This window comes from Rhinolophus hipposideros, assembly GCF_964194185.1.
Source record: "Rhinolophus hipposideros genome assembly, chromosome: 23".
NCBI classification, from domain to species: Eukaryota; Metazoa; Chordata; class Mammalia; order Chiroptera; family Rhinolophidae; genus Rhinolophus; species Rhinolophus hipposideros.
The window spans coordinates 38,096,617-38,109,197 of NC_138069.1; the positions used below are offsets into that span (position 1 = coordinate 38,096,617).

Consider the following 12,581-nt stretch of genomic DNA (forward strand, 5'->3'; position numbering starts at 1 on the left):
CACAGAGTTACTTCTTGCTCCTCTCCAGTGGGCCTTTGTTTTCCTCCAAAGCCCAGCTCCTTCTCCCAACCTCTCTATTCTCTTCCTAATGCACATCCCAAGTATTCCCAGAAGGTTGCTATTCCCCTCTGGCCTGCCATGGGTAATTCAGAGGATATTCCAAGAATAGAGCAAGCTCTCCTACTTCACAGATAGATACCTAGTGAAAACTGGTGAATGATGGATGAATGCACAAATTGGTGATGGTCCCTGCACATAGCAAAGAACCTGGGGATTCTTTCAAGCCCCACCCTGGCACCGTCCTTGCCATTTCTACCGGAGTAAGAAAAGCGCCCTGGGGGGGCATATCAGTAGACCTGGCCTCCACTCAGTCTTGTGCCTCAGGCAAATCAGTGACTCTCTCTGGACTCCACCTGGCCAACTGGAAAATGAGCAGTTTGAATCAGATCAGTAGTTTTTACATGGTGATCTGCAAAAATCCCCTCCTGGGATGTAGGGAAGGAAAACGGCCTTCTGATCTCCTGCTCTAATCCAGCATCTCTCTTACATACTTGGCCTCCAAGCAAAATGTCCTTTCATTAAAGACATCCTTGCCTCTATAGGAGTTTGAAAACCACTGAGTGACATGTAAGGTCTGTCTAACCTTGAAGTCTTCATGTCCCATGATGTACTTGCTTCCAAGGTGACCCAGCAGGCATGTGACCCAGCCAGGGCCACAGCATTTCTCTGTGGCACCATCACCATGACAACCAACCATCAGTTAGAATTCCTTACGTGTGCACTGGGCCAAGCTATAACCCCGAGAACGGTGGAACCATCAGCACACACACAACTAATGAGTGATATTTCTGTTCCATGGCTACTAGATCAAAATAAGTGAAGGGAGTGTTGCAAAAGCCAAGATGAGATCACCAAGCCTCTGGCGTCAAGAAAGTATATTTCATAGAATGTTTAGCTTGACAAGACCCTAAAGAGCATGGAGATGATCCAGAGCCGTGGAAATAAGCCTGGAATTGGAGTCAGAAGCCATAATTTAAACCCCAGCTCTCCCCTTTGTTGACGAATGACCTTGGGGAAGATATTTAATTTCCATGAGACTTAGTTTCCCAATCTGTAAAATGAGGTAATATAACCCACCTTGCAGGATGTTGGATTAATTGAAATGAATGGGCTGAGAATATTTGGCTCAGTGCTAACTCAATAAATATTCTATAAGGGCCCAAAGGGAGGAAGTGACTTGCCCAAGGTCACTTCCTCAAGGTCACATGACAATGCCATTATCATCATGCTGCCCACAGCTCAGCAGTGTTATAGTCTGAGAGGCGTCTGGTGCCCAGGGAACCAGCAGGGCCCACTGAACCTCCGCCTCAGCTCCCAGCACTTCGGGGCTACAGCCCTGGAGTGGGTGCTGAGACACCCACTCAAGAGTCTCACTCTCTGGAATTCAATATAGAAAACCCATTAAGTCCTGTTTACATGGAAGTGTTGTTTATAATTATCGTTCCCTATGGGATATTCCCCCACTGCTTCCTCCAATCCTGTTTTAAACTGCTCGGCTAATAGAGCTTTCCTGGCCTCCCTGGGGAGACATTCACAGATGCTAACAGAGACATAATTCAAAAATGCTTGATACACATGCCCTCGATTTTCCCCAAGAACCATCTAAGTAAAGATCCCGAAACATGCAACGCCCTCATTGGCCAGATGCAGTTAAATATGTGTGGTATTAAACGTACGGGTTGCTGCTCAGCCAGGTCTGCGTTAACCTGCAGCAATCACAGCATTTTCTCAACTAAGATCCCAAGGCCAAGTGTAACAGGAAAGAAGCAGACTGCTAGACGAGAGCCTGGAGGACCCCTCCTCTCGAGTCTCCACTCCAAGCCTTTCCCAAGCCTTTTCGGATAAGGCAAGGATGCTTTTAAAAAATCCTACTGGTCAGGAGAAGCAAAGAATCAACACTGAGCAACTCCAGGAATATTAACTTCCGTCTCTCGGATGTGTAAAGAGGATAAGGAAGGCAGAAAGAAGCTGGGCGCACATTACACCATTGCAACATTCTCTCACAACACTGTGCAAGCAACGTTGTGCAATCAGAGAGATCCCAGTACAAACCCTTACACTCACCCTGCGTGAGTCACTGAGGCTTTCTGAGACTCAGTTTATCCAATGGCAAACTGAGGAGACTAATATCAGCTCCCAGGATTGCTGGGAAGATAAAAGATTAACAAATGAGAAAGCACTCAGTGTGTCTTTACATAGGAATTCATTAAATTTCTTTTATATAATCTTCCCCTTCCTAAAATCTGAATATGGAGAGCGTGAACATGCTTCTATGCCTGTTAAACAAATAAAGGAAGGTTGAACAAATCCTTAATGTACTAAAATTAGATTAAAAGAGGTAAACTAGGACCGATTAAAAGAAGTTTAACTTACCCAAAACTAATAAACTTAATGAAACTTGGTATATCAAGAGGAAATTAATATAAATTGAAAATAGCATAGGTTCAAGGTGACTAGAGAAGTTTCTGGAAACTAGATCCATGATTGATTAATGAACTAAAAATATAGAGAACTGCCCAAGGCTAGAAAAGTAGAAATCCAGTGCTCCTGCTCCCCCAACAGCACGCCCCTCTTTCCTGCAGAAGGAATCGAAGCCCAGAGAATGGGAACCAGGAGTTGCAGGATGTGTTCGGTGTTCTTTGGCCTATGCTGGCCTCCCCACGGATGGCCAGCCCTCCTACACATTGTCCCTTAGAGACGGTGCCAGATTGACACCCAGGCAGGGTGATCCAGAGCTCAGGCCACCACTCCACCCTCCTCACCCAGGAATAGACAGGAGGCGAAGGGAGAGGAGCTCCACCTTTCCCTTCCTGCTGCATACCTACTATGTGCCATGTCCTGGGTAGGCACCTGATACCCTAGAAGGCCCTGAGAAGTGAGTGTCCTTCCCATACAAGGAAACACCATTGGGCAGGTGGTGCAACTGTGTGTGACAGGTATGAAATTCAAGCCCAACTCCCTGGGCACAGCGTCCAACTCTTGTCACTTCTCCAACTTCACAGATGCAAACATCTGACCACAGAAGGCTCTTTGTCAATACGATCTGATTTGAATTGACATGAATGAGCCTCAGTCAAACTATAAATCCTGAAATTTTCAATTGTATCAAGGTTTTGAAAGATGCCATGAATTCTTCTGTCACATACTGTGAGCTGAGGTCACTGCGGCAGGTCTTTTTTGGGTTTTGCTTTCGAGAAGGAATTGCAAATAGAAAGGTAGGGGGTCTTGGGAAGGGCAGGCAACTGAGAGAAGGGAAAGTAGCAAGAGGCAGACTAGAGGCAGTTCTGCCCTGGTGGCTTCACCTTCACCTGTGTGGCTCTTGGAAGGTGTCTTTGCAGGAACCGCGGTGGGAAGCAAGCCAGTTCACCCCCGAGGAGAACCTCCAACTCCGGGGACAGATCTAGCACAGATGAGAATCCCAGCCTGGCCCCTCCAGGATGAAATATGTCACTGATCCCAATGGGGAAAAGGCTGAAGTGCTCTCAGCCAAAGACCTCAATTTATCTTCGGGACAATTTTAATTGGAAACCTTGCCTCGCTGCTGCCCACTTTTTCAGAAGTAATTAGAATGCTAATCTATAAGAAAGATGTCTATTAAAAATAAATTAATAATAGATAATACATTTTGGCTTACAATTTTGAATAAAACAGCCATCCTGTTCTTAAAGTCAAAATTCATATATTTTTAATAAGCCTGAGACATTTCCCAATGAACCACAGATGGTTCATTTTTATTATCCTATAAAGAGACATTATGGGTGACTGTTGTTTTTTAAATGGCAAAACAGAACCTTAGCGCTGCTCTTTCTTAGAGACTGTCGAGGACTTTCTGAGTACCAGGGTTCCTTCCGGTCATCCTGGAGACTGAGGGGGGTGTTGGCCTTCATCAGCCTCCATCACTGTGGCTCCCCAGACATTCATCCCTGATCAGACAGCAGCAGGATGACACAACCAAAACCAAACACAGTTCCAATGCCAACTTCATCACGGATGACGAATAACCAAGCCCTAATGACCTAGCAAATGGGTATTTATAACACAATCCTCGCGAGGTTATTTAAGGAGTATACTCGTATAGTACAGGGTATGAAATGCACTGGAGACAGCAACTGGCAGGAGAGGCTCTCTCTAAACGTCCTTTCCTCTTCTCTCCACATCTAGAATGATCAGGAAAATCTGAACCTGTTACACATACGCTCCTGTGCACTATAGACTGGTTTTGTACCCACAAGGGGAGTGGAGATGTTCTGTCCACTTGACAAATACCCGTGAACCCTCCTGCAAGAAGCTGTTGAGTTTGGAGAACAAATAACTCTGAACTAGCCTAGGAAGATGAAAGGTGGGGAACACCAGGGGGGTAACCAGCTGTTCTCCCGGCACCGTTCATCAGGTTATTGACTCAAAATAGCCCAAGTCAGCATTAACCAAACCCACGCCCTGTAAGAGCCCCATTGCTGGGGCCCGGGGTACAAAGAGAAGCATGACACAGCTCTCTTCCAGCATCCACTGCATGACACAGTTCCACCACACATCCAATTGCTCAAGCCTGGAAAATCTTCCGTGTCCCCTCTCGGTCCCTTTCCCTCACACACTGCCTCCCCTACGTCAGCAAGACTGCTGGACTCCCTGCCAGACAGGTTCCAAACTGGCCCGTTACGGGTCTCCTTCGAAGTCAACGTCATCTCTCGGCCCATCGCAACACTCTCCTCGCAGGTCTTTCTGCATCTATTTCAAACAAACAAACAAACAAACAAACAAACAAACAAAAAAACCTCTTCTTGAAATATAATATGCACCAGCACCCATGTAACCAATACCCAGATTTAAAATAAAAAAGACCATTCCGGCACCCCAGAAGCCCTCTTTTTGTTCTATTCCAGTGACTACTTTCCAAGGTAACCACTATCCAGACTTCTAAGAGCAGAGATTCACTTTACTTGCACTCTACATTCATCCGTTTTGTTAAATGCTGCGGTTGTTAATTCACTCACATCACTGTGTAGCATTTCATTGTGTGAATATGCTAACAGTGTGGTTTATTTCACTGTTGATGGGTGCATTTCCGGTTTGGGACAATTATAAACTTGATACCTCTGCTTCCCATTGCTGTAAAGATAAAAACCCAAAGTGGACTGATCTGACCAATTGCCATCTTACCTGACACCACTTCCTCCCTTGGTCATGCTGCTCTGCCACTAGGCCTCCACTGAGTTGCTCCAAAGGCTGAGCTCATCATCCTTGCACATGCTGTTCCTGCTCCCTGAAACTCTTTTCCTAACACTCTCACTTTTACGCTTCAGCTCACATGTCTGCAGCCTCTCCTTCCCTCTGACTCAAATGGGTTTCCTTCCTTTGGTTCTATTTCCTTACTGCCCCACTCTTCCTTTGCAGCACTTAAGACAATTCATACCTGCATATTCATCTGTACGATTATTTGTTCACCGTGTCAGTTCTGCTGAAGAGGACATGCCTGACTAATCTGTGACCGTGTTGCTGGCCCCTGGAACTCCCTGGCCCAGAATAGGCACTCTGTGCATATTTACCAAGTGAGTGACTGAACTTGCCAAACCCTCAAGGAGCCCAAGATCAAGGGAGACAGAAAGCCTTACTGTACCACCATCCAATGTGCGGGACGCTGGAGGGGAGGGATCTTGTCATACTGATGCTCTCTGCGGGAGACAGAAAAACTTCCACTTGAGAGGAAGCAGCCCTGAGGTGGCCTTTTATGAAAGGCTGTACCACTCCAGGAGGCACCATTCACACTCTAGTCTAAATGGTGTCCCCTGGCTGTGTGCAGTACAACAGCATAGATTTGAAGAAGCCCAGGAAATCACCCAGCAGAAAGGGAAAGAACTCAGGTACCAGGTGGAGGCAGGAGCGTGTGCAAAGATATGAAAGTGTCACCCAGGAAGTCGTGTTGGGGGAACTTCAAGTATTTGCAGAGAGTGAGTGTGTGTGGAGGGTGGCAGTGGGTGGGAGAGAAGCAACAGACAACACGTGAAAGCTAAGCAGGGAGCAGATCATGAAAGGCATTGAATGCCTTATTAAAGAGCATGGCCTTTCCCCTGCAGGCAATGGGGAGCCATTGAAGGGTTTAGAGAGAGGGACATATTCAGATGTATCTCCTTTGAACGCCTTGTTTTCTCCGTCCCCAGACGGAGCCTCTACACAGGAGGTTCCTGAAAACTCCACCTCATCTTCCCTCCCGACTAAGAATGTCACACACACACACACACACACACACACACACACACACACACACACACACCTTCCTGCCTATCTAATAAGCTCTCATGCCTTCAGGTTTCAGGGCTGTCGTCACTTCCTCAGGGAAGCCGTCCCTGACTGCCTCCACTGTACCTGAGCCCCCGCCACTCCCTCCCATAGCACCAAATAGCTCCCCCTTGCTGCACTTCTCACAGTTATTCTTTTATTCTTGCGGCTGGGATTCCAAGTCCCTCAGGCACCAAACAGTCACCTCCCTGGGAACAAGAACCAGAGCATTGCAATCACACTACCTGCCAAGGTGCCCGTCGCATACTAGACACACCTTCACTATGTGTCCTGCGAGACTGTTTTACAAAGGCCCTTCTGCCTGCTCATGCAGAGAACCCATTGGTAGGGCTGAGCTACAGGCTACAGGCTGGCACTCTCCAGTCATCTTGGGGACAGATGCTGAGTACGTGAAATGGGGCCCCGGGGATGTCCATGCCCAATGCCCCAGCTAGGAAATATCAAAGGAGGCAATGCCAACATCTGACTGACTGCAGACCCCAACTCCATTGACTGTGTTTTCTTATTTTCTGTATTCTGGATGCCTGGACATCTGGGAGACTGCCTCTCCCAGAGCTAATTTCCGGGGATAGTAAATGACTCCACTATAAGTGTGCTTTCATACACACACCAATCAATGTAGACCTCACACCCCAACCATCTCCTTTTTCTAACTCTCACACACCAAGTCAGTGTTCCCTCTGCCTGAAATCACCCCCCTGGGCTGGGGAAAGCATAACCAGGATACCCACAACCACCCCTATAGCTCAGAGGCTGCCAAAAATACTCACACTTTCTAATCCTAAACTTACCCGGCATGCCTATCCTGCCTCACCCATCCTTCCCACGAAAACCCCAGTAAAGGCGTGGGCCACACTCTGACACACCCCACTCCTGACCAACCCTGGGCCTTCCCCAAGTGGCCCTGCATGGCGTGCTGTGCTCCCTGTTTCTAGGGAGCTGGGAGTATAAACTTCTTTCTTCCAGACAGTCATTTCCATGCTTGCATGTCTTCCCCGGTACAAATTTCACCAGAACACCCCTTTAAAGCATTCAGGTGTCCCAGGGTCCTAGCTCCTGGAGGAGGCAACGGTATGGTGAAGGTCTTTGTAATCCTCGGGGCTCCCAACGTGGCAGCTCAGAAGGTGCTCAGCAACGTCCGCTGATAATGAGCAGGCGGCTCTGGGGAGCCCTCACCTCCCGGGAATCTGCCTGCGCCCTCACGTCAGGCCCAGGCGCGGAGCTTCTCCAGTGGCCTCGGGACCAACCAGTTTTACAAATTATCAACATCTCCCCATTAGCCGTGGCGATATTAAATTGTGTGACTGGAAATGAATGAATAATCCCACGGGCAAGTAAGAGAGACCAAGCAGTGAGGATTTAATAACAAGTCCTGCCCTCTCTCCAAGCAGAAGGTCTCCCTAATTAAATATTAAAAATCTATCCAGACAGCTACAGAAAAAAAAATTGCTTTTTCAGCAGTGTAGCTCTGAGACACTTCCTCAGAAGTGCCAGGTGCTGTGGGAATGTCCTATTGGGGACCCAGCAAGGGAGCCACCATGTGGTTACAGGGTGCTTGGTGCCAGGCAACCGGTCTTTCACATGTCTTGTCACCTTTGGTCTTTATGGGTAAGACCACATCAAGTGGCAAAGCTGGCACTTTAACCCGGTTCGGAGTGGTTCTAAAGCTCACGTACCATGATACAGCAGTTAAGAACAAGGGTTCTGGCATCGAGCAGACCTGGATTTGAGTCCCAGGTCTGCCATGCACTAACTGCGGCCTTGGACAGATTACTTTGTATCTCTAAGTCTCAGGTCCTTTGTCTTTGCAAGGGTAGCAGTGCGCAGCTCACAGGGTTTGGGGACGGTTACAGGACACAGTGCACATGAAGCCGTAGATGTAGGCCTAGTACCTAAGGAAATGCCTCTGAAATGTCAGTTACTATTCTGATCAATGGAAGACACCTCCCCCCCACTGTGTCTCAGAAATGCCTTCTCCAGAATGGAGGGCATCCTGTCCCACCCACGGCGTCTCACCAGGCTGTGTCTTTTCTTTTGCACAGAGGAGGGAACAGTTATTAGGAACTCGACTGAGCAAATACTGCGTGCCGGTTGCACCTCCATTCATAATTTCATTTAAATCTCACAAGAATCATGCAAAGTAGGAACTATTCCCACCATTTCCCAGCGTGGAATCAGATCGATAAACATAGCATGCTATCAAGGATACACAAAGACCTCCAAGCAGAGGCGTTCCACCCTGACCTGCTTGGCGTCTTCCATAGAGAGAGGGCGCCCACCCCACCCCCAATCCCAGGGCTTCTGAGGTGCTCCACATTTGTCCTTTAATCAACATTAAAATAACCTTTACAGATGTCTTCTTATTAGAAATTCATGCTTACTCATTACAGAAGATTTAGAGAATACATATAAGCAAAATGAATATAACAGCCGTCCATAATCCCAATCCTCAGAGATAACCACTGCTAAAATTTTGTGTATGATATTCTAGAGATAGAACGATAGATAGATAGAGATAGAGATAGATAGATAGATAGATAGATAGATAGATAGATAGATAGATAGATAGATGAGAGAGAGAGAATATGATAGATAAGAGATCTCATATTTTATGAAACCTGCGTTTTTCCACTTCTGGGAATATTTCTGAGAACTAACCTGAAATGTGTCCAGGGTACCCACATCCATAACCCTGGTCCCTTTGCTTCCTAACGTCCTAGATTTTGCTTCAATAATGATCACATCTCTTTTGCACAATTAATCTCTCTTTTAATTACAACTACCAGAACCTGTTTCCCCTTGCAGGGTCATGGTCTAACTAAAATAAGAATGAAAAAGGAAGGTATTGATTCGCTAGAAAAAGTCTGACAGTCGTGGAAAATTTTCTCCAGCCTTAGCGTATTTTTGACGCCGTGGAGTGAGGTCCCTGGCCAAACCTGACTCATTCTAAATAGGCATTACCAGACCCCCTGGCATTCCAGCTGAGACTCCAAATATCTCAAACTGTAGGTTTTATTAACGGATAGAGAAAAAGAGACTTTCTTCCCTTTCCCTCACTTGTGGAGAGCTGGGACTGAGTCTAAGGTCTCAGGCCTATTTGATTGATGGAGGACCTCTGTTGCAATCAGCTAGGAAGGATAGAAGGACACAAAGCCATCAGGCACAGAACTGGCCCTACGAAATTATTCTCCATGAAGTCCGCACACGTGGGGAAGGGCTGAGGATCTCTCAGTTCTCTTATGATTAACCTCAGCGCTCATTGAGTGATTGATTCATAGTGTCACTTATACTGCCTTCTAAAGAAAAAAGAAACCCCCCTGTCCTGTACTTTGCCGTTTGCCGCCCCTAAAACTGTTAAGCTGGACCCCAAGGCCCAACACAATAAGACCATGCCCGCCTCGCAATACTCAGTGCCTCGATCACCACATCCCGCCCCAGACACACCGGCCTTCTCTCATCTCCTAGAACAGGCCTCTCTTCTCTCCTCAGAGAGTCTGTTCCCTCGCTCTCCACCTGGCCATTCCGTCTCGTCCTTCTGGCTCAGCACCCAGACTGCTACGCCCCAGAGAAGCCTGGCTGTTATGGCCGTCTTCCTGTGTAAGCTCCCACGGCAACCCATACCTTTCCTCGTAGCACTCGGCTCCACGGTCATGCAAAAAGGATTCACTTAACATCTGCCTCCACCACAGGACACACGGCACTCCTGTTCTCATCTGACTGGCTAGCACTGGTCACATGAACACACCTAACGTCAAAGGGGCCAGAAGGGCACCCACGCTCCTGGGAGGGAGGAGACCAGGAAATAGCTGGTGAGGAACACTCATGAGCACCACAATATTATGTTTTGCTTGAAAACAAGCTTTTTTTCCCAGAAAAACAATGTCACAACGAACAAAACTCAACACCAATTGCACTAGGCCAGACTTACCAGGACCATCTTCACAATGAAATAAATGGCATATACTTATTATTACTCCACTGGAAAAGTAATGTTTTTAACCAAAACATTAAAATTATAGAAGCCATCCTGCATAGAGCTTCAAATATATTTTAAACAGTAATGAAGGCTCTAAGGTGAAGAGGGAAGTGTGCCTCCTCGCCTGGTCTCCCCACCCCGTATGCCACAGAAGTCATCAGTACAGACAGACGTGTTTCAGGACTTGACACGCAGACTGGGAGGGCCTTCACACAGAAGGCGTGACTGGGGCTGTTTGGCTTTCTTGTATGTGAGATTTCATTTTCAAGGACTCCTATGATCCATCGTAAGCTTTATGGTAAGCCACTTTGAGACTTAAAGGATGAGAAATACTGCTAATCTCACAGCAAGGAATTCAAAAGGACTAAGTATTGCAAGCTCCAGTCTGGAAAGTTCTGTCACAGCATCATTCCAGTCTCGGTGGTAGCCACCCATCCACCACTCCTCAGATTAAACCACTTCAGAACCTTGTGACCCACTACATTGTTTTCCAAGTCAAGTTGTTGTCCTTTCAGTCTTAGTTGTGGAGGGCGCAGCTCAGCTCCAGGTCCAGTTGCCGTTTTCTAGTTGCAGGGGGCAGAGCCCACAATCCCTTGCGGGACTCGAGGAGTTTGAACCGGCAACCTTGTGGTTGAGAGCCCACTGGCCCACGTGGGAATCGAACCGGCAGTCTTCGGAGTTAGGAGCACGGAGCTCTAACCGCCTGAGCCACCGGGCGGGCCCCTCATTCATTCTCTTAAACTACAGAAGTTTTCCAGCTGGCCATCCTGGCTAATAGAGTGGTATGTGGGTTCTCTGTAGGTTGCACCCCACTCACAGCCAAGCAAAGAGCTCAGTTAGGAAGCCGAGCCCCAGCTCCCCCCCACTAAGTGAGAAGGGGACATTATTGAATGCCTCCTACATGCCAGGCACTTTTTATGCAGTGCTTCCTTTGATCCTAACAGACTGGGAAATGGGTGCTGCTGTCCCCGTTCTACTACTGAGAACAGAGTCTTCCCCGTTCTACTACTGAGAACAGAGTCTTGGAGGATGGAAGTGACTTGCTCAGGCTCACTAGCTCTTAAGCTGCAGAGCTGGGCTTCTGCCTGACTATTTTGATGGCAGAGCTCACCGTCTTCCTCTCTTGCTGGTGCTCCGTTGGGCTGCCACGTTCGCTGAGCACCTTGTGTAAAACACTGCCTCCCATGACCCGTTTCTCTCTAGTCCTATAACCTCGCTTTATTTTCATTCACAGCACACATCACCACCTCTGCTCACTGCACTGTTCACACCACCTTTTGTTACCACTTTAACCCCAGTGCCTAGAAGAGTGGCTGGCACCTAGGAAGCATCCAATGATTATGTGCTGAACGAGTGAATGGTGCTGTGAAAAGAATACCGAGTCTCCAGAAGGACTAACCTGTGTTTAATCCTGCTCTGCCAGGAATCCAGTGTGTGACTTTGGATGAGTCCAGTTCCTTCTCTGGACCCCAGGAGCCACGTGTGTGATATTAGAGGGCAGGATAAAAGCATCTCTCTGGAATCAGATGCTCTGTGACTTATACAACTTGTTACCCAGAGTGAAGGCTGCTTTTGTGCTCAGAAAAGGGAAACAACTTGGAAATGCTAAATGGATGGCAGAGAGCGTGAGGTAGGGAAGGGTGAGGGGGGAGGACACCTGAAATGATTTGGTGACTCCCCTCCTGCCACCTCAGACTGGGCTCTGTAAATTCTCAAGTGCAAACAGTGTGAGGAGCTTGGGGAGTGGCATTTGGTCCCTGACTTGCTGAGAGAGAAACAACCACAAAGACATAGTGGGCCCATGAGAGACCGAGTGGATGTTCCGAATGCCAGAAAGTATCTGTCAATCAGATAATGAGATTAGGTTTTGCTCTTCTATTCACCATCGTTGTGACCTTAGGGATTTCTCATGAGCTCTCTGACTCCATTTCTCCTAATACAATGGGAATAATAATATTTTCTCTTTCCTCTGTGAACCCCAGCTTTCTCCTCTGCAAAATGGGAATCACATAATGCATGTCTCAGAGGAACTAAGCCCTGTGAATAGTGCTCTGTGAAATATAAGGTGAAAGTGTACTGAACCAGCACCTGTAAGTCTACCCCATTCTTGGTACGTGTGAGGTTAGCAGCACAGAAGCGTACATCTGAGGACACAGCCCGAATCTGTACAGAGGTTCTCTCTAATCACAAGGCATCCATTTTTCTCCATGTTGCTTCAGACCCCAAAAATGAAACTCTGTCATATTTCTAG

The 12,581-nt window shown here is 47.4% G+C and overlaps 1 protein-coding gene across 8 annotated transcripts in view; it reads left to right on the forward strand.

The window, feature by feature from the left end:
• The window catches only part of KCNIP1 (potassium voltage-gated channel interacting protein 1), a 259,249-nt gene that overhangs the window by 225,025 nt on the left and 21,643 nt on the right, over positions 1 to 12,581 (forward strand). The window lies entirely within an intron of this gene.